Here is a 24,248-nt window from a genome sequence, read left to right as displayed (position 1 = left end):
TTGATCCTTACAAGGATTGAAACCCTTTCATTGTTAAACATTTATTGTTGTTAATGATTTCAGTTATTGTTTATTATTGCATATTCTGTTATTATGTTAGAATTGGATTGTTTTTATAAAATTCTGGACCAGATTCGTGGTCAGACCATATAATGGTCAAGTTAGGCCAATGTGTGCCTTGGATCCAGTAGTTAGAGCAATGATGTGTGCCTTGCTCGGGGTTAGTGCATGACTGATCAGCAGCCTAACCTTGGTTTTTAAATTAAAAGTATAATATCCAATTCTAAATCATAATCCATTGTTCACTTGATATCATAATCATATTCACCTGATGATCATTATTCTCAGTTTTGTCATTGTGACTTGCTGAGCTAGTTAGCTCATTTGTGCGATGTTGTTTATATTCTTTCCAGTTAAAAAGGAACCAGTTGGTAGCAAGGATCCCCAGTCCAGCGCGAGAGCTAGGGGTTCAGGTTGAGAAAGCTGAGCTAGTAGGCTTTTTTTGGGATAATTTAAGTTTGTAAAAGTTTGTAATAATGTTTAATACTTAGTTTGAGTTTGAAATAGTTGGGATTTGAACGGTTTGTAATATATTAGTGTGTTTGGCTTGTCTGCATACTTTAACCTGTTGCGGTCCGTGGTGGTTGGTAAGTAGGGTCACTGCATATATTATTATTATCTTTATTATTGTTATAAGAAGGTTATAATTAAGGTGTGTGTGTGGACCCCAAACTTCTGACTCGGGTTTGGAGGGCGCCACAGGTTTGCTATCAGAGCTACAGGTTATAAGTCACTGACACAAGCCTAGGTTGACGGGAATGGGTAGAGGGATAGGATTACAAGTAAGGTATAGGATAATAGAACATCGAGAGGTTGAGTGTTATGGTATGACCAGTATTAGTATAGTTTGCGTCGTGGTACGAGATTCTTATATTACGACATGATTTCAGATAGCAGGGATGGCCGACTCTTTTATTCCCGTATCAGCTGATCACTCAGAGACTTCAGTTGGAGCACCAGCATCGGATCCACATCCTGTTATTCCACCAGCATTGGCTATTCTACCTCCACCGGTGTTGCAGCCCGTACCATTGCAGGCTATTCCACCTCTAGGCATGAGGCCACCTGTCAGAGGACCCCCACCAGCTGATTCAGATTCCACTGGGCATTCAGTAGCGAGTGCCCCATTCTAGTCTACATTGCCCCCAGTTCCTTATTACCGGTATGAGGCTCTTCTATTGGAGCGTGATTCCTTGTTGGCTCAGATTAGAGAGTTACAGCATATCATCAGGACTACAGATGTTGATCGTGGTGTGAGGTAGCTTCGAGAGGAGATTCATGTGACACGGAGGGTTCTTGAGGCTAGGTTACATGGAGCTACACTACCTAGCAGAGGCCCTGATGCACTGCTGGGCTGGGCTACTGAGGTGATGGAGGAATTTGAGAGGCTGGCAGGACCAGAGTTTCCTTGGAGCTGAGTTAGAGATTCTGAGATGGAGATGCTGAGCAGTGTTGTTATGATTATGTAGTATGTACAGTAGTGTGTAGTGTGTATCAGTAGACTTTTGAGTTGTATTTATAGACTAGCGAGGCTGACTAGTGAGTAGGTTGTTTTACCCTTTTTGCTTTTATTTTCGAAGCGTCTTTACGCTTGTACTACCTAAAACTTTTGATCTATATATTAGTACCTTTTTTTTCCTTTCCAACATTGTCATTTACTTTATTGCACCTGTTTTACTTTACCTTATTTATTACACCAGTATACCATGTGATACCATGTACCCTATTTTCCATAACTGTTTATATTCTGTAAAGAAGCATGCAATTTACTTAGTTACAACTGTTTTCAAAAAAAAAAAGATATTCCTGTTTTACAAAACTTTTCTTTTATACAAAGATTTGATTCAAAAGCTAAAAAAAATTGATTGATTCTTTACAGAAAATGCCTCCCAGAAGAAATACCCGCACCAACACCCTGAATGAAGAAACCAATAACAACAATAACAACCAAGATGATACAAACCAGAATGTGAACCCAGGACCCATGGACCCAGCAATAGCCCGGATTCTTCAAATCTTGGCCCAACAAACAATTCACCTGGCACAACAACAGCAGAGACAGACCAATCCCCAGGTAACTTTCAAAACTTTTCAGGCAGTAAACCCACCAGAATTCAAGGGTTCCTTAGAGCCAATTGAAGCAAATGTGTGGTTAAAGGAAATAGAGAAGGCATTTGCCTTGGTAAAAGTGAAAGAGGAGCAGAAGGTTGAATTTGCAAGTTATTATCTGAAGAATGAGACCACCTATTGGTGGGAGATGGTGAAGAAATTGGAAAGCACAGATGTTATTACTTGGGAAAGGTTTAAGGAATTGTTTTTAGAAAAGTATTTTCCTCAGTTTGTTCAGGATCAAATGGAGCTGAAGTTTTTAGAATTAAAGCAAGGGAACATGTCGATAATAGATTATGAGGGGAAGTTTGAGGAATTGTCAAGGTATGTGTCGTCGTATGTTGATACTGATAGAAAGAAAGCTAAGAGATTCCAGCAAGGCTTGAAGCCATGGATCAGAGGGAAGGTAGCTATTTTTGAATTGGATACCTATGTCGGGGTTGTACAGAAAGCTATGATCGCAGAGACAGAGAGTGAGATGTTCCAGAAAGAAAAGGAAAGCAAGAAAAGGAAAGTTGAGGGAAGTGAGGATCAGTCACAAACAGGGAAGTTTCCAAATTTTAAGAAGGGCAAGTTTCAGCCAGGGAGAAATTTTAATTTCAGGAGACAAAATGCAGGAGACGGAGGCCAGGGCAATCGTCCAGCTAATGTGAATCAGCCGAATCAATTGAGATTAACTTTTCCAGATTGTCAAGTATGTGGAAAGAAGCATGGAGGAGTTTGTAACAAGTTGAATGTGGTATGTTTTAAATGCAACCAGAAAGGGCACTACTCGAGGGAGTGCCAAAATCAGCCAGCAAGAGAGCCAGCAAATAAGGATCAGCCTATCCGGAATCCAGCAGTGAAGGTTCCAGCCATTGGATTTACATGCTTTAAATGTGGGAAGCCAGGACATATGGCCAGGGATTGCAAAACACCAGCCCCAGTCAGTAATGCATTAAGGATTATGGGATCTACCCCAACAGTGAATGAGACTTTGAGGGCTAGAGTTTTTGACATGTCGGTGAAGGATGCGATCCAGGATACGGATGTCGTGGCAGGTACGCTTAATGTGAATTTTTTATATGCCAAAGTGTTAATAGATTCGGGAGCAACTCGATCGTTTATTTCATAGGATTTTGTTAGTAAGTTAAATTGTCCAGTTGGGTATTTAAATGAAATAATGACCGTGGAATTAGCAAATCAAGAACGTGTAACTGTTAACCAAGTTTGTGGGAATTGTGAGATTGAGATTTTTGGTAGTAAGTTTTGTGTAGATTTGATACCGTTTAAGTTAGGAGAATTTGACGTTATATTAGGGATGGATTGGTTATCTAAGCATGATGCTCAGATAGATTATCGAAATAAGAAAGTAATGGTGAAAATGCCAGATGAAAGAATAGTAACATTCAAGGGACAGAAGCAGGTAAAGAAGTTCTTAATGATGATTCAAGCCAAGAAGTTACTACGACAAGGATGTGAGCATTTCGTAGCATATGTGATCGACAGAAGTCAGGAGCCAGCAAAACTTGAAGATATTCCAGTTGTGAAGGAATTTCCAGATGTGTTTCCCGACGAGTTACCAGGACTTCCTCCAGATAGAGAAATTGAATTTGCAATCGACTTAGCACCTGGAACCGAACCAGTATCCAAGGCCCCGTACACAATGGCGCCTGTTGAGATGAAAGAGCTAGCAAAGCAATTGCTGGAATTGTTAGAGAAAGGAGTAATCAGACCCAGCGTATCCCCGTGGGGATCCCCGGTATTATTTGTTAAGAAAAAAGATGGAAGCATGAGACTGTGCATCGACTATAGGGAGCTCAACAAGTTGACAATCAAGAATAAGTATCCGTTACCCAGAATTGATGATTTGTTTGACCAATTGAAGGGAGCCAAGTATTTCTCCAAAATCAATTTAAGATCGGGATATCATCAACTGAAGATCAAACCAGAAGATATACCAAAGACAGCTTTCAGAACAAGGTATGGGCATTATGAATTTCTAGTGATGTCTTTTGGATTGACCAATGCCCGGACAGCGTTTATGGACCTGATGAACAGAATTTTCAAGGAATATTTGGACAAGTTCGTTATAGTATTTATAGATGATATTTTGATCTATTCAAAGACGGGGGAGGATCATGCGGAACATTTAAGGACAGCTTTGGAGATTTTAAGGAAAAAGAAGTTATATGCTAAATTATCGAAGTGTGAGTTTTGGCTACAGGAAGTTCAGTTCTTAGGACACATAGTCAGTAATGAAGGGATTAAAGTGGACCCGGCAAAGATCGAGGCAATTACGAATTGGGAAAGACCGAGAACACCCACTGAGGTAAGAAGTTTCTTGGGATTGGCAGGATATTATCGACGATTCGTTCAGAATTTCTCAAGAATTGCAACACCATTGACAAAGCTTACACGAAAGAATGAAAAGTTTATATGGAATGAGAAGTGCAAAGAAAGTTTTCAGGAATTAAAGCGGAGATTAATCACAGCACCTGTTTTGTCACTTCCAGACGATCAAGGGAATTTCGTAATTTATAGCGACGCTTCTTACAAAGGATTAGGATGTGTTCTTATGCAGCACGACAAGGTGATTGCGTATGCGTCAAGGCAATTGAAACCACACGAACAGAAGTACCCTACTCATGATTTGGAGTTAGCAGCTATAGTTTGCGCTTTGAAGATTTGGAGACATTATTTGTATGGAGAAAAGTGTGAGATTTTCACGGATCACAAAAGTTTGAAATATATATTTACCCAGAAGGAACTTAATATGAGACAAAGGAGATGGTTAGAATTGATCAAGGATTATGATTGCTCGATTAATTATCATCCCGGTAAGGCGAACGTTGTAGCAGATGCGTTAAGTCGGAAGGAAAGGTTAAATGTGTTATCCGTACCTGAAGAGATATATAAAGAATTTCAAAAATTGGAATTGGAGATTAGAATTTGCAAGCCTGAGGAAGCAAAAGTGTACGGTATGATTTCCCAACCGGAGTTATTGGAGAAAATAAAGAAATGCCAGAAAGAGGTAATGGATCAAGATATAAATAGTTTGGTAGGTGAGGAATTATGCACGCAACAAGATGATCAAGGTATTCTTAGGTTTTCTTCAAGAATTTGGATTCCACCAGTAACGGAGCTGAAAAATGAAATTTTACAAGAGGCACATAGTTCAAGATATTCCATCCATCCAGGGAGTACCAAAATGTACAAAGATTTAAAGAAGAATTATTGGTGGCCAGATATGAAGAGAGAAATTGCAGAATGGGTTAGTAAATGCTATACATGTCAGAGAGTTAAAGCAGAGCATCAGAGACCAAGCGGATTGCTACAGCCATTGGAGATTCCAGAGTGGAAGTAGGAACATATTACCATGGATTTCATAGTTGGATTACCAAGGACAAGGGCTAATCATGATGCCATTTGGGTTATAGTAGATAGACTTACCAAGTCAGCTCATTTTCTGCCTATAAATGAAAGATTTTCGCTCGACAAGTTAGTTCATATGTACTTGAAAGAGATCGTAGTTCGTCATGGAGTTCTAGTGTCTATTGTATCTGATCGAGATCCAAGATTTAATTCAAGATTTTGGAAGAGTTTTCAAGAATGTTTGGGAACAAGATTGAATATGAGTACGGCCTATCACCACCAAATGGATGGCCAAAGTGAAAGAACGATCCAGACAATCGAGGACATGCTACGTGTTTGTGCTATTGATTTTAAAGGAAGTTGGGACGAGCATTTACCCCTGGTAGAGTTTGCCTATAACAACAGTTATCACGCCAGCATTGGGATGCCACCTTATGAAGCCCTTTATGGACGCAAATGTAGATCTCCAGTATATTGGGACGAAGTAGGAGAACGCAAAATACTCGGACCCGAATTGGTGCAGCAGACAAAGGAAGTTGTTGAAATTATCCAGAAAAGATTAATAGCCGCATAAGATCGTCAAAGGAAATATGCAGACCAGTCAAGAAAAGACATGGAATTTGAAGAAGGAAGCTTGGTATTATTGAAAGTATCACCGTGGAAAGGACTAACGAGGTTTGGGAAGAAAGGGAAGCTAAACCCAAGATATGTCGGACCTTTTGAAATCCTAAAGCGTATTGGCAAAGTAGCTTACGAGTTGGCGTTACCTCCGCATATGGAGCACATTCATAATGTTTTTCACATATCAATGCTTAAGAAATATAATCCAGACTCCAGGAATGTAATAGAATATGAGCCAATAGAACTTCAAGCAGATTTATCATATGTAGAGAGTCCGATAGAGATTCTAGAGGAAAGAGAGAAAGTATTGAGAAATAAAGTGGTAAAGTTAGTAAGAGTATTGTGGAGAAACCCAAAGGTTGAAGAGTCAACCTGGGAGTTAGAAAGTGATATGAGAGAAAAGTACCCTCATTTATTTTCTTAGAGATTCTGAGAACATAATCCTTTTAAGGGGGGAAGGATGTAATATCCGGGATATATCGTGTAATTATTTTTGCTATTATATAATTATTATGTGTGTTCAGTATCTATTCTGTGAGTTAATTGTTAAGTGTTATCTGTACTTGAATATTCAAAAATAATATTAATGGAGTATTTTAATTTTTATATGTCCAAAATAAAATATAGATAATTATCATATCTTCCTAATTATTTTTATGTTGGTTTATGGATTTATAAGAATCATATGAAATTTCTAAAATCTTTTTTCGGGTAATTAAAATCTATTTTATAAAAACGGAAACCAACCGACGTCAACCGTTGTTACGTTTTTGGAACCCGAAACTCTTTCGAGAACTCCTTCCTAACCTAATTGTAATATTCTAAGCATATTCCATGTTTCGACTTTTTCGATCCGGCGTACGGTTTGTTCTGCGCGGGTCCCGGCGCAACATTTTCGATACAATATTCGTTTCGGTAAATCAATAAAACCCGTATTTTCGATAAACGAGAGCTTTTTATTAAACTATCACAATTATCACTTCGTAATGCGTGTAACCAGGCGCTGAGACTAAGACCGCAGTACAAATTGTACAGATTTGGATAATTATCCCGAAAACCGATACTGTTTGGATCAATTTTTACAAATAAACGTACCGTTTTATATCCGGAATGATCCAACGGGATACTAATTTTCCGTAATTATAAATAGCCTTTTACCGTATTTTATTTCGTATCAAAATCATTTGCAGACAGATAATTATATAATTTTCAGAGAAAAACCCTAATTTCCTAAAACTGTTCTAAGAATCAAACAAGCATTTGGAGGTGTTATTGAATTCGGTTTGGAAAGCTCGAGTAACCAATCTGAAGGTCTTGAAGAGCTCTACCAGATTCTGTAATCCATACACCTGCAGAAATCAATGTTATTTTTCTAAAAATTTATTTATTTTCGAATTTATTTTATTAAAAATATGAATTTTTGTTCGGATGATTGTTTGTATGATTTGTTGATTACATGTTGTAGAGCTTGTTTTCCTGATGATTTTCATATGTCATACGTCTGATTTGGAGTTCAATAACATGTTCAAATTTGAGTTTGATTTTCGAATTTTAAAATTAGGGTTTATAACCCGTATGAATGTTCTTAATTGAAATTTGGGGGTTTCTTATTCTGTGATAGATTGATGTTGTGTTATAGTGGGTTGTGTTCTCTGTGAAATTTGCAATCTAGTCGTATAAGTTTCATGAACCAACGAGGTCTGTAGAGAAGGGAGTTGTGTTTTGAAGTTTTCCGATGTTCGCCGGAAACTAGAAAATTTCACGGCCAAATTCCGGCCAACTCAGGGATTGTTAAAATGAATTGATTGCATGGTTGTGTTCCTGGTGTTGTGTAGATGTGATCTGGAGGTGATGGTGGCCTGAGCATCCCTGGAACGTGTTCTCCGGCCATCCGCGACTGTTTTCCGGCGACCCCCTGGAAAATTACAGTTTAGTACCTATAGTTTTGAAAACGATGCAGTTTGGTCCATGTAGTTTCCAGACTTTGCAAAAATTGGATTTCTGTTTTAAAAATGTTTAAAAATCATATTTCCTATTTATTTTTATTATAAAAATTCGTTTTTAATTTCTGAAAATTCTAAAAATTATTATTTTAATTCTGAAAATTATTTTTAATTCACAAATAAATCTAAATTAATTAGTTAATTAATTTCAGTTAATTTCTAATTGATTAATTGGTCAATTAATTCGAAAATTAATTGATTAATTAATTTAATTAATTATTAATTGATTTTAATTAATTATTTAATTAGATTTAATTATTTAAAAATGATTTAAAAAATTCTGAAAAATAGTTTCGAGCTTTAAAATATTATTCTAAATTATTTTCAAGGCTCGATAATTATTCTAAAATTATTTCGGAGCCAGAATTGGCCTACCGAACCCTGTTTATTAACCCGAAATTGATCAAACGACCCGTTTTAATTCCGAAAAATGTTTTAAAAATCATTTTAAATACCAGAAAGCCTATTTATGACCCGAGACTTCTTTATAAATAATATATCATTGATTACATGATGTATTATGTGCTATATATGACTTGTTAATTGACTATCGGTCTATATATTCGGTGTTTACTTGATTATTGCATAACTTTCAATCCGTTAATCGGATTTGGGTAAAACGAAGGGTAGATAGAAGTATGTGTTGAATAGAATTCCATGAGTAAATTATTGATAGATGCTTATGATATGTGAGCAGAAAAGGCAAGACGTAGGAAAGGGAAACAGATAGTTGAGGAGTAAGACGTTTGTGATTGGAAACGAGTGCAGTGTAGTAAGCTAATATCAGGCAAGTGTTCTGAAATTTCTCGAGATATTGTAGTATTTGATAGTCAGATTGATATTGCAAGTGCTTTGAAGCACTGAAACCTAAACTCTGATTCCAGTTATTGTTCTTGAGCCATAAACCTTATTCTTTCTAACCATTGATTGTTGTATACCTAAACACAAATCTCAAGTATACGATATTACTCCACAAATACATGTAAACAAAATCCCAAATACTGAACTGAATTACTTGTACATTCAATCATTGTATCCTATGCTTTGAAAGCCCAAATCTTTGAAACCCTGAAATGTTGATTCCTTTGTTATCCAATTCTTTCATTACCCAGCATCCAAGCTTTTAAATTGCCTTATTGATCCTTACAAGGATTGAAACCCTTTCATTGTTAAACATTTATTGTTGTTAATGATTTCGGTTATTGTTTATTATTACATATTCTGTTATTATGTTAGAATTGGATTGTTTTTATAAAATTGTGGACCAGATTCGTGGTCAGACCATATAATGGTCAAGTTAGGGCAATGTGTGCCTTCGATCCAGTAGTTAGAGCAATGCTGTGTGCCTTGCTCGGGGTTAGTGCGTGACTGATCAGCAGACTAACCTTGGTTTTTCAATTAAAAGTATAATATCCAATTCTAAATCATAATCCATTGTTCACTTGATATCATAATCATATTCACCTGATGATCATTATTCTCAGTTTTGTCATTGTGACTTGCTGAGCTAGTTAGCTCATTTGTGCGATGTTGTTTATATTCTTTCCAGTTAAAAAGGAACCAGTTGGTAGCAAGGATCCCCAGTCCAGCGCGAGAGCTAAGGGTTCAAGTTGAGAAAGCTGAGCTAGTAGGCTTCTTTTGGGATAATTTAAGTTTGTAAAAGTTTGTAATAATGTTTAATACTTAGTTTGAGTTTGAAATAGTTGGGATTTGAACGGTTTGTAATATATTAGTGTGTTTGGCTTGTGTGAATACTTTAACCTGTTGCGGTCCGTGGTGGTTGGTAAGTAGGGTCACGGCATATATTATTATTATCTTTATTATTGTTATAAGCAGGTTATAATTAAGGTGTGTGTGTGGACCCCAAACTTCAGACCCGGGTTTGGAGGGCGCCACAGGTTTGGTATCAGAGCTAAAGGTTATAAGTCACTGACACAAGCCTAGGTTGACGGGAATGGGTAGAGGGATATGATTAGAAGTAAGGTATAGGATGATAGAACGTCGAGAGGTTGAGTGTTATGGTATGACCAGTATTAGTATAGTTTGCGTCGTGGTACGAGATTCTTATATTACGATATGATTTCAGATAGCAGGGATGGCCGACTCTTTTATTCCCGTATCAGCTGATCACTCAGAGCCTTCAGTTGGAGCACCAGCATCGGATCCACGTCCCGTTATTCCACCAGCATTGGCTATTCTACCTCCACCGGTGTTGCAGCCCGTACCATTGCAGGCTATTCCACTTCCAGGCATGAGGCCACCTGTCAGAGGACCCCCACCAGCTGATTCAGATTCTACTGGGCATTCAGTAGCGAGTGCCCCATTCCAGTCTACATTGCCCCCAGTTCCTTATTACCGGTATGAGGCTCTTCTATTGGAGCGTGATTCCTTGTTGGCTCAGATTAGAGAGTTACAGCATATCATCAGGACTACAGATGTTGATCGTGGTGTGAGGTAGCTTCGAGAGGAGATTCATGTGACACGGAGGGTTCTTGAGGCTAGGTTACATGGAGCTACACTACCTGGCAGAGGCCCTGATGCACTGCTGGGCTGGGCTACTGAGGTGATGGAGGACTTTGAGAGGCTGGCAGGACCAGAGTTTCCTTGGAGCTGAGTTAGAGATTCTGAGATGGAGATGTTGAGCAGTGTTGTTATGATTATGTAGTATGTACAGTAGTGTGTAGTGTGTATCAGTAGACTTTTGAGTTGTATTTATAGACTAGCGAGGCTGACTAGTGAGTAGGTTGTTTTACCCTTTTTGCTTTTATTTTCGAAGCGTCTTTACGCTTGTACTACCTAAAACTTTTGATCTATATATCAGTACCTTTTTTTTTCCTTTCCAACATTGTCATTTACTTTATTGCACCTGTTTTACTTTACCTTATTTATTGCACCAGTATACCCTGTGATACCATGTACCCTGTTTTCCATAACTGTTTATATTCTGTAAAGAAGCATGCAATTTACTTAGTTACAACTGTTTTAAAAAAAAAAAGAGATATTCCTGTTTTACAAAACTTTTCTTTTATACAAAAATTTGATTCAAAAGCTAAAAAAATTGATTGATTCTTTACAGAATATGCCTCCCAGAAGAAATACCCGCACCAACACCTAGAATGAAGAAACCAACAACAACAACAATAACAACCAAGATGATACAAACCAGAATGTGAACCCCGGACCCATGGACCCAGCAATAGCCCAGATTCTTCAAATCTTGGCCCAACAAATAATTCACCTGGCACAACAACAGCAGAGACAGACCAATCCCCAGGTAACTTTCAAAAATTTTCAGGCAGTAAACCCACCAGAATTCAAGGGTTCCTTAGAGCCAATTGAAGCAAATGTGTGGTTAAAGGAAATAGAGAAGGCATTTGCCTTGGTAAAAGTGAAAGAGGAGCAGAAGGTTGAATTTGCAAGTTAGTATCTGAAGAATGAGGCCACCTATTGGTGGGAGATGGTGAAGACATTGGAAAGCACAGATGTTATTACTTGGGAAAGTTTTAAGGAATTTTTTTTAGAAAAGTATTTTCCTCAGTTTGTTCAGGATCAAATGGAGCTGAAGTTTTTAGAATTAAAGCAAGGGAACATGTCGGTAACAGATTATGAGGGGAAGTTTGAGGAATTGTCAAGGTATGTGTCGTCGTATGTTGATACTGATAGAAAGAAAGCTAAGAGATTCCAGCAAGGCTTGAAGCCATGGATCAGAGGGAAGGTAGCTATTTTTGAATTGGATACCTATGTCGGGGTTGTACAGAAAGCTATGATCGCAGAGTCAGAGAGTGAGATGTTCCAGAAAGAAAAGGAAAGCAAGAAAAGGAAAGTTGAGGGAAGTGAGGATCAGTCACAAATAGGGAAGTTTCCAAATTTTAAGAAGGGCAAGTTTCAGCCAGGGAGAAATTTTAATTTCAGGAGACAAAATGCAGGAGACGGAGGCCAGGGCAATCGTCCAGCTAATATGAATCAGCCGAATCAATTGAGATTAACTTTTCCAGATTGTCAAGTATGTGGAAAGAAGCATGGAGGAGTTTGTAACAAGTTGAATGTGGTATGTTTTAAATGCAACCAGAAAGGGCACTACTCGAGAGAGTGCCGAAATCAGCCAGCAAGAGAGCCAGCAAATAAGGATCAGCCTATCCGGAATCCAGCAGTGAAGGTTCCAGCCATTGGATTTACATGCTTTAAATGTGGGAAGCCAGGACATATGGCCAGGGATTGCAAAACACCAGCCCTAGTCAGTAATGCATTAAGGATTATGGGATCTACCCCAACAGTGAATGAGACTCTGAGGGCTAGAGTTTTTGACATGTCGGTGAAGGATGCGATCCAGGATACGGATGTCGTGGCAGGTACGCTTAATGTGAATTTTTTATATGCCAAAGTGTTAATAGATTCGGGAGCAACTCGATCGTTTATTTCACAAGATTTTGTTAGTAAGTTAAATTGTCCAGTTGGGTATTTAAATGAAATAATGACTGTGGAATTAGCAAATCAAGAACATGTAACTGTTAACCAAGTTTGTGGGAATTGTGAGATTGAGATTTCTGGTAGTAAGTTTTGTGTAGATTTGATACCGTTTAAGTTAGGAGAATTTGACGTTATATTAGGGATGGATTGGTTATCTAAGCATGATGCTCAGATAGATTATCGAAATAAGAAAGTAATGGTGAAAATGCCAGACGAAAGAATAGTAACATTTAAGGGACAGAAGCAGGTAAAGAAGTTCTTAACGATGATTCAAGCCAAGAAGTTACTACGACAAGGATGTGAGCATTTCGTAGCATATGTGATCGACAGAAGTCAGGAGCCAGCAAAACTTGAAGATATTCCAGTTGTGAAGGAATTTCCAGACGTGTTTCCCGACGAGTTACCAGGACTTCCTCCAGATAGAGAAATTGAATTTGCAATCGACTTAGCACCTGGAACCGAACCAGTATCCAAGGCCCCGTACAAAATGGCGCCTGTTGAGATGAAAGAGCTAGCAAAGCAATTACAGGAATTGTTAGAGAAAGGAGTAATCAGACCCAGCGTATCCCCGTGGGGAGCCCCGGTATTATTTGTTAAGAAAAAAGATGGAAGCATGAGACTATGCATCGACTATAGGGAGCTCAACAAGTTGACAATCAAGAATAAGTATCCGTTACCCAGAATTGATGATTTGTTTGACCAATTGAAGGGAGCCAAGTATTTCTCCAAAATCAATTTAAGATCGGGATATCATCAACTGAAGATCAAACCAGAAGATATACCAAAGACAGCTTTCAGAACAAGGTATGGGCATTATGAATTTCTAGTGATGTCTTTTGGATTGACCAATGCCCGGACAGCGTTTATGGACCTGATGAACAGAATTTTCAAGGAATATTTGGACAAGTTCGTTATAGTATTTATAGACGATATTTTGATCTATTCAAAGACGGAGGAGGATCATGCGGAACATTTAAGGACAGCTTTGGAGATTTTAAGGAAAAAGAAGTTATATGCTAAATTGTCGAAGTGTGAGTTTTGGCTACAGGAAGTTCAGTTCTTAGGACACATAGTCAGTAATGAAGGGATTAAAGTGGACCCGGCAAAGATCGAGGCAATTACGAATTGGGAAAGACCGAGAACACCCACTGAGGTAAGAAGTTTCTTGGGATTGGCAGGATATTATCGACGGTTCGTTCAGAATTTCTCAAGAATTGCAACACCATTGACAAAGCTTACACGAAAGAATGAAAAGTTTATATGGAATGACAAGTGCGAAGAAAGTTTTCAGGAATTAAAGCGGAGATTAATCACAGCACCTGTTTTGTCACTTCCAGACGATCAAGGGAATTTCGTAATTTATAGCGACGCTTCTTACAAAGGATTAGGATGTGTTCTTATGTAGCACGACAAGGTGATTGCGTATGCGTCAAGGCAATTGAAACCACACGAACAGAAGTACCCTACTCATGATTTGGAGTTAGCAGCTATAGTTTTCGCTTTGAAGATTTGGAGACATTATTTGTATGGAGAAAAGTGTGAGATTTTCACGGATCACAAAAGTTTGAAATATATATTTACCCAGAAGGAACTTAATATGAGACAAAGGAGATGGTTAGAATTGATCAAGGATTATGATTGCTCGATTAATTATCATCCCGGTAAGGCGAATGTTGTAGCAGATGCGTTAAGTCGGAAGGAAAGGTTAAATCTGTTATCTATACCTGAAGAGATATATAAAGAATTTCAAAAATTGGAATTGGAGATTAGAATTTGCAAGCCTGAGGAAGCAAAAGTGTACGGTATGATTTTCCAATCGGAGTTATTGGAGAAAATAAAGAAATGCCAGAAAGAGGTAATGGATCAAGATATAAATAGTTTGGTAGGTGAGGAATTATGCACGCAACAAGATGATCAAGGTATTCTTAGGTTTTCTTCAAGAATTTGGATTCCACCAGTAACGGAGTTGAAAAATGAAATTTTACAAGAGGCACATAGTTCAAGATATTCCATCCATCCAGGGAGTACCAAAATGTACAAAGATTTAAAGAAGAATTATTGGTGGCCAGATATGAAGAGGGAAATTGCGGAATGGGTTAGTAAATGTTATACATGTCAGAGAGTTAAAGCAGAGCATCAGAGACCAAGCGGATTGCTACAGCCATTGGAGATTCCAGAGTGGAAGTAGGAACATATTACCATGGATTTCATAGTTGGATTACCAAGGACAAGGGCTAATCATGATGCCATTTGGGTTATAGTAGATAGACTTACCAAGTCAGCTCATTTTCTGCCTATAAATGAAAGATTTTCGCTCGACAAGTTAGTTCATATGTACTTGAAAGAGATCGTAGTTCGTCATGGAGTTCCAGTGTCTATTGTATCTGATCGAGATCCAAGATTTAATTCAAGATTTTGCAAGAGTTTTCAAGAATGTTTGGGAACAAGATTGAATATGAGTACGGCCTATCACCCCCAAACGGATGGCCAAAGTGAAAGAACGATCCAGACAATCGAGGACATGCTACGTGTTTGTGCTATTGATTTTAAAGGAAGTTGGGACGAGCATTTACCCCTGGTAGAGTTTGCCTATAACAACAGTTATCACGCCAGCATTGGGATGACACCTTATGAAGCCCTTTATGGACGCAAATGTAGATCTGCAGTATATTGGGACGAAGTAGGAGAACGCAAAATACTCAGACCCGAATTGGTGCAGTAGACAAAGGAAGTTATTGAAATTATCTAGAAAAGATTAATAGCCGCACAAGATCGTCAAAGGAAATATGCAGACCAGTCAAGAAAAGACATGGAATTTGAAGAAGGAAGCTTGGTATTATTGAAAGTATCACCGTGGAAAGGACTAACGAGGTTTGGGAAGAAAGGGAAGCTAAACCCAAGATATGTCGGACCTTTTGAAATCCTAAAGCGTATTGGCAAAGTAGCTTACGAGTTGGCGTTACCTCCATACATGGAGCACATTCATAATGTTTTTCACATATCAATGCTTAAGAAATATAATCCAGACTCCAGGAATGTAATAGAATATGAGCCAATAGAACTTCAAGCAGATTTATCATATGTAGAGAGTCCGATAGAGATTCTAGAGGAAAGAGAGAAAGTATTGAGAAATAAAGTGGTAAAGTTAGTAAGAGTATTGTGGAGAAACCCAAAGGTTGAAGAGTCAACCTGGGAGTTAGAAAGTGATATGAGAGAAAAGTACCCTCATTTGTTTTCTTAGAGATTCTGAGGACAGAATCCTTTTAAGGGGGGAAGGATGTAATATCCGGGATATATCGTGTAATTATTTTTGCTATTATATAATTATTATGTGTGTTCAGTATCTATTCTGTGAGTTAATTATTAAGTGTTATCTGTACTTGAATATTCAAAAATAATATTAATGGAGTATTTTAATTTTTATATGTCCAAAATAAAATATAGATAATTGTCATATCCTCCTAATTATTTTTATGTTGGTTTATGGATTTATAAGAATCATATGAAATTTCTAAAATCTTTTTCCGGGTAATTAAAATCTATTTTATAAAAACGGGAACCAACCGACGTCAACCGTTGTTACGTTTTTGGAACCCGAAACTCTTTCGAGAACTCCTTCCTAACCTAATTGTAATATTCTGAGCATATTCCATGTTTCGACTTTTTCGATCCGGCGTACGGTTTGTTCTGCGCGGGTCGCCGAGCAACATTTTCGATACAATATTCGTTTCGGTAAATCAATGAAACCCGTATTTTCGATAAACGGGAGCTTTTTATTAAACTATCACAATTATCACTTCGTAATACGTGTAACCAGGCGCTGAGACCAAGACCGCAGTACAAATTGTACTGATTTGGATAATTATCCCGAAAACCGATACCGTTTGGATCAGTTTTTACAAATAAACGTACCGTTTTATATCCGGAATGATCCAACGGGATACTAATTTTCCGTAATTATAAATAGCCTTTTACCGTATTTTATTTCGTATCAAAATCATTTGCAGACAGATAATTATATAATTTTCAGAGAAAAACCCTAATTTCCTAAAACTGTTCTAAGAATCAAACAAGCATTTGGAGGTGTTATTGAATTCGGTTTGGAAAGCTCGAGTAACCAATCTGAAGGTCTTGAAGAGCTCTACCAGATTCTGTAATCCATACACCTGCAGAAATCAAGGTTATTTTTCTAAAAATTTATTTATTTTCGAATTTATTTTATTAAAAATATGAATTTATTTATAATCGATGTTGTGTTATAGTGGGTTGTGTTCTCTGTGAAATTTGCAATCTAGTCGTATAAGTTTCATGAACCAACGAGGTCTGTAGAGAAGGGAGTTGTGTTTTGAAGTTTTCCGATGTTCGCCGGAAACTAGAAAGTTTCACGGCCAAATTCCGGCCAACTCAGGGATTGTTAGAATGAATTGATTGCATGGTTGTGTTCCTGGTGTTGTGTAGATGTGATCTGGAGGTGATGGTGGCCTTAGCATCCCTGGAACGTGTTCTCCGGCCATCCGCGACTGTTTTCCGGCGACCCCCTGGAAAATTACAGTTTAGTACCTATAGTTTTGAAAACGATGCAGTTTGGTCCCTGTAGTTTCCAGACTTTGCAAAAATTGGATTTCTGTTTTAAAAATGTTTAAAAATCATATTTCCTATTTATTTTTATTATAAAATTCGTTTTTAATTTCTGAAAATTCTAAAAATTATTATTTTAATTCTGAAAATTATTTTTAATTCACAAATAAATCTAAATTAATTAGTTAATTAATTTCAGTTAATTTCTAATTGATTAATTGGTCAATTAATTCGAAAATTAATTGATTAATTAATTTAATTAATTATTAATTGATTTTAATTAATTATTTAATTAGATTTAATTATTTAAAAATGATTTAAAAATTCTGAAAAATAGTTTCGAGCTTTAAAATATTATTCTAAATTATTTCCAAGGCTCGATAATTATTCTAAAATTATTTCGGAGCCAGAATTGGCCAACCGAACCCTGTTTATTAACCCGAAATTGATCCAACGACCCGTTTTAATTCCGAAAAATGTTTTAAAAATCATTTTAAATACCAGAAAGCCTATTTATGACCCGAGACTTCTTTATAAATAATATATCATTGATTACGTGATGTATTATGTGCTATATGTGACTTGTTAATTGACTATTGGTCTATATATTCAGTGTTTACTTGATTATTGCATAACTTTCAATCCGTTAATCGGATTTGGGTAAAACGAAGGGTAGATAGAAGTATGTGTTGAATAGAATTCCATGAGTAAATTATTGATAGATGCTTATGATATGTGAGCAGAAAAGGCAAGACGTAGGAAAGGGAAACATATAGTTGAGGAGTAAGACGCTTGTGATTGGAAACGAGTGCAGTGTAGTAAGCTAATATCAGGCAAGTATTCTGAACTTTCTCGAGATATTGTAGTATTTGATAGTCAGATTGATATTGCAAGTGCTTTGAAGCACTGAAACCTAAACTCTGATTCCAGTTATTGTTCTTGAGCCATAAACCTTATTCTTTCTAGACCATTGATTGTTGTATACCTAAACACAAATCTCAAGTATACGATATTACTCCACAAATACATGTAAACAAAATCCCAAAAACTGAACTGAATTACTTGTACATTCAATCATTGTATCCTATGCTTTGAAAGCCCAAATCTTTGAAACTCTGAAATGTTGATTCCTTTGTTATCCAATTCTTTCATTACCCAGCATCCAAGCTTTTAAATTGTCTTATTGATCCTTACAAGGATTGAAACCCTTTCATTGTTAAACATTTATTGTTGTTAATGATTTCGGTTATTGTTTATTATTGCATATTCTGTTATTATGTTAGAATTGGATTGTTTTTATAAAATTGTGGACCAGATTCGTGGTCAGACCATATAATGGTCAAGTTAGGCCAATGTGTGCCTTGGATCCAGTAGTTAGAGCAATGCTGTGTGCCTTGCTCGGGGTTAGTGCGTGACTGATCAGCAGACTAACCTTGGTTTTTAAATTAAAAGTATAATATCCAATTCTAAATCATAATCCATTGTTCACTTGATATCATAATCATATTCACCTGATGATCATTATTCTCAGTTTTGTCATTGTGACTTGCTGAGCTAGTTAGCTCATTTGTGCGATGTTGTTTATATTCTTTCCAGTTAAAAAGGAACCAGTTGGTAGCAAGGATCCCCAGTCCAGCGCGAGAGCTAGGGGTTCAGGTTGAGAAAGCTGAGCTAGTAGGCTTCTTTTGGGATAATTTAAGTTTGTAAAAGTTTGTAATAATGTTTAATACTTAGTTTGAGTTTGAAATAGTTGGGATTTGAACGGTTTGTAATATATTAGTGTGTTTGGCTTGTGTGCATACTTTAACCTGTTGCGGTCCGTGGTGGTTGGTAAGTAGGGTCACTGCATATATTATTATTATTATCTTTATTATTGTTATAAGCAGGTTATAATTAAGGTGTGTGTGTGGACCCCAAACTTCTGACACGGGTTTGGAGGGCGCCACAACATTGGTGTATTGTTATTGGTTAAGATCAATAAGGCTTCTGGCATCCCTGGTGTTTACAATTCTCTCCACTACAGAAGTGTGTAGTGGTTGCTCCTGGAATGTTTCTCTCTCGGCTCCTGGGTCAAGGGTCTGGGAGTGGTCCGGCTCCTGGACCTGAGTACTAGCAGATGGTCTCCCAGAGGTATGCTTTCCCGGTCTTGCCATTTCTCAATAATACCAACAATAACTAACAACAATATGCTACAGAGAATATCGATCTAAGGTTACTTTTTGAAAATTGCAAAAACTACCGAAAATAACAACAAACACCAACAAATAGCTTCCTGGGAGTAGTTTAAACAATCTCCTGGGACTACTCAACAATGTAGTAGAACACAAATGCAATATTCAAACTAGAGCAAAAATGATTAAAACTAACAATAGCTCACACAAACGTGGCTTAAATCAACAAAACAGGGCTCACACAAATGTGGCCTAAAATAACGAGCACACCCAAACGTGGCTTAAATAAATAAATTCACGCTTATGGAAGAGGTTGGTTGCTTGGGTTTTTACAAGTTGAATAAATGGACTCTTTCAAGAGTTTGTTGATGAAGGTGAATCAAGGGGCACCGAGACCCAAGGATGGAGAGGCCCTCCTTCTAGCGCCAAATGATAACTCCTGGTGGCGGGGCCGCTCCTTCGACACCGTGCCTGGAACCTTCACCGCTGTGGAGGTGTACCTGTGGTGGGGTTCCTACAAAACAACACCGGAAGGGGGGTTTTGGTCCCGCGGCGCCTCTGGTGTGAGAGTAAGAACTCGCTTTTGAGGAAGATGAAGATATATATGAATGAAGGGTTGTTGTGTGTGTATATGAGTGTGAGAGTGATTAACCCCAAAACCTCACCTTCTTGGGCTATTTATAGCCCAAGGGTAGGGTTTTGGAGTTGGTAACTTTAAATCGTAGACATTGGTTCTGGAAGCGGAGGACACCTGGCTGGAGTGGATGCTTTACACGTGTCAGTGTGGGACTGGTTGAGGAATGTTCTGAGAATCCTCTAACACGTGTCCTGATTATTCCAATGATTGATGTGTGACAGTTGTCCCCATCATGTGCTTGGGCCAGTGTCTCACGTGCTGGGATTTATCAAGGTTGGGCTTGCGGGACTGGGGCAGTCAGGACTGGTAGTATGCATGACTAGTCCTTCCAGGAGCTGCGTGGAGTTAGGAGTCTCAGACTAGTCCTTCTAGGAGCTGTATAGAGTTAGGAGTCTAGGACTAGTCCTTACAGGAGCTATATAGTTAGGAGTCCGGGGCCAGGCCTTGCAGGAGCTGTATTTACTATCACTATTTATTTCAGATTTTAAAAAATTCAAATAATTTATTTGAAATTTTTTTTTGAGTTTAATTTTTTGTTGTTTTTAACTGAGTTGATAAAAAAAAATCTTTAAAACCTATTAGTAATGTCATTTTCAACCATGTCAATTAGTTTTAATATAATTTTTAATTTTATTTCAAGATTTACTGCATTTTTTTTGCTAATTGCTGTATATAATTTTCAATATCATAAGATGGCGATAGTAAAAAATAAATAAACCTAGTAGAGATATTTTATATCGAATGTTGTGCATATACTGCGAAATGTAAATACAAACCAACAGTAAATATGTCATTGTCATATGAGGGTAAATTTTTGTAAGAGCAGTTTTACGTGAACAAAAAATATATTAAACTTTCCCCTAGATGTTATCATGTGAATGGTGGCGTAAGAGTATACATGAATGTCAGTAAATTGCATGGGGCCCAAATACGTCCCGTCCTTGGTAGATGTTCGCCGCCAATATATTATTATTATAATCAATAGAAAATACTAGTGTAAAACTCCATTTTTTTTTGGGATTTTTCTGGATGAAAACTGGAGCGGCCAATTTGGTACAAAACACGTGAACACGATACAAAATGATACGAAAAATATGGATATAGGTTTTACTTTTTAGTACACGAAACACGAATATACACGAATACGAAATTACACGATATATTTAGTGTCGGATATGAGTTTCAATTTAGGTACACGAAATTACACAAGATAAATATATTTATAAATTAATATATATAACACATACATGTATTTATGTATATAATATAAATATAATATAAATATTTACAAGTTTTTATGGAATACTATGTAAATATATATATATATATATTTATTTATATATACACTCTTCATATTTCATTAAATTATACATTAAAATAGATTTTTTATATATTATATGTGTATATATATTATATGAATTTTTATTTAATATACACGAAAAATACACGGAAAGTACACGATACGATTCGAATCGGATATGGGTTTCACATATGGGTACACGAAATCATTTCAGGTCGGATATGAATTTCATGTTTACGTATACGAAACACGAAATTACACGATACGAAAATACATGACACGAATCGATTGCCCGCTTTAATGAACACTTTGAACATTAAATTTTATAAACTTTGTCTCAATTTAATTGTATTATATTTTTCTTTTTATGATAGACCCTTGCATTTTCAAAATTTTACAAATCATATTTTAAAAAAAAATATTTTCTAAATTAATTATATACAGGTCAAACTATTGAGCTCAACAATGTATGTACAAAAACTCAACATCTCAGCACGGTGGGATAACTCAAACGGTTAATAGTTTATTGTCTGTTTTGATTCTCGCTCGTACCAAGAATTTATGAGAATATATACTCATTTATAAAATTATAAATCATATTTGTCAGGAAAAAAAAAAACTCAAACAACTGCATCAAAATTCCTGATTTTTTTTAAAGAAAACTGAAGCAATTTTTAACTCTCGATTAATTCCTAGAGTCCAATTCCACCCCGGCAGTCTTGAACAACTCATTTTTATACTAAGCTAACATAATCCAGAGAATCAATATTAACATAATCCAGAGAATCAATATTCCAAATCTATAAAGGAAACACAGTTTCTAATTTTTAAAACCTTTGCTTAGAAAATTAATCAATACAAAAATCGTTAAAAATCATCCAATACTAGCAAACGTAAATTCCTCGGGAAGTTTTATTTTACACGCGGGTTTTGTCTTCTCTGAGGAGTACACAACACTAAGGTTTGAGGACAACAAAGCTTTCGTTACCACGGGTTCTAAGGTCTCAAAATTCAGCCAAAGTCTTAGAAAATCAATAAAAATGAAAAATCTCATTTCTGTTCGGTGAATCATAGCAAGACAATGACTGATCAAGAAGCCGCCTAGATATTGTCTTCTTATAAATAGTACTGGTATATAATATATTATAAAATATACTTTTAATATATTATTGTTAGGATTTGAACCTTATACTCCTATTATAATAATTTTAACAATACACCACGTTTTTTTATCATTATATATTATAAATTATAATTTTAATATATTGATGTTAGAATTCAAATCTTACAATTATTGTATAATGATTTTTAAGATTATATCTAACAGTTCTTATTAGTTTGATATGACGGCTCTGGATTGAGTGACCAAAGACCAATAACCAAACTTTTAGTGTGTCGTCTTTAATATAATAACATATATATATAACACTACAACAAATCAGGCAATTTACGACTTTTTTTTTGAACTGAAATTATCGTAATTGAGGCATTTACGATGAAAAATTTTCGTCGTTTTTGCTCGAATAGTAAGTTCAATTTTTTTTCACAAAATAAATTTTCGTCACAAGTTAATAAGTAGGGGCCCACATTCTCAATAAAATAATAAATCAACTTACGACGAAACATATTGTCGTATGTTACTTACGACGGAGGAATTATCGGATGTTTTCATGTGAGACCCATCTTTGATAAAATAAAATATAAATTTACGACGCAACTACATGTCGTAAATTAGTAACTTCCGACTGAAAAATCAAAAAAAATTAAAATCCCACCAAAAAAGTTAAAAAAAATTAAAATCCTGCTCAAATTCTAATTTCAACTGATTCCGGTTTAAATAACTTTTCTAAATTTAACCAAATCTGGACAAAATAATCTACTAAAAAAAGCAGCTGCTAGTCGACTGAATTAGCGCACATTCAACGGTCCAAAAACACAATAACTGTTATTCCCTAACAATACAACAAGAATTACAGAAGGGGGTTGAATGTAATTCCGGCTACATTTTCAAATTTAAACAATATTCTAAATTGATAAATATAACAGTGTTTGATTAGCAATGGTGCGGAATAAAAGAGTGATAGATATCAAAACACTAAGTAATAAAAACACAAGCTTTTAAAACTTTTTGCTGGATTTGAAAGTATCCACCCGATATATATATATATATATATATATATATATATATCAAATGGAGAACTCTGTGAAGCTTTGAATAGCTCACAGCTGATTACAAGTTTGAACAACTAAACTTCAGAGAAATGCTTACAGAATATAGCTTGATATGTTTATCTGAAAATAGGCTTGCTCAGTTAATTGTTCTACTTGCTACACTTGGTTTATATATAACCAAGTTTACATGACAATAAGACAAGATAATAAAACAAAGCATATCTAGTCTAAGTCCATGCTGCTTCACTACTCTATTCCAATATCTTTGAATATCTTCACAATTGCATGGAAATGGTAATGCTTCTTTGTTCTCAAATTCCTGCTTAACAGGCTGCCACATTCCTTTTGCAAACACCCAACGTATGTGACTGTGTTGTCACTGTCAACAACTATTTTAATTTGATCATCCGTCAGGATTATGCTTGTCATCCGTCGGGAGCTTTGTTGATCATCCGCCGGGAGTCTTTGTGAACCATCTGTCGGGAGCCTTTTATGTCACTTGACTCAATTTCATTTATACAGAATTACAAGACATCTTATATTTACAATTAGTCACCCTATTCTGTAAATCCACTAGTAGTCAACATGACTCATATACTCCTACAGAGTCTACACAATGTTGCTTGCAGAAATGTGCTACAAAACTTATTTATTACATAAGCTACTCACTCGATGGATGTTAATCTGTCATCCGTCGGGACTAAAAATTTCATCCCTTGGGACTCTATTAGATCATCCGTTGAGTGCTACAAATTTCACTAAGTTAAATCTACTAA

This window comes from Apium graveolens, chromosome 8 (genome assembly GCF_009905375.1).
Source record: "Apium graveolens cultivar Ventura chromosome 8, ASM990537v1, whole genome shotgun sequence".
NCBI classification, from domain to species: domain Eukaryota; kingdom Viridiplantae; phylum Streptophyta; class Magnoliopsida; order Apiales; family Apiaceae; genus Apium; species Apium graveolens.
The sequence above is the reverse complement of the archived record's forward strand: the minus strand, read 5'-3'. Positions refer to the sequence as shown.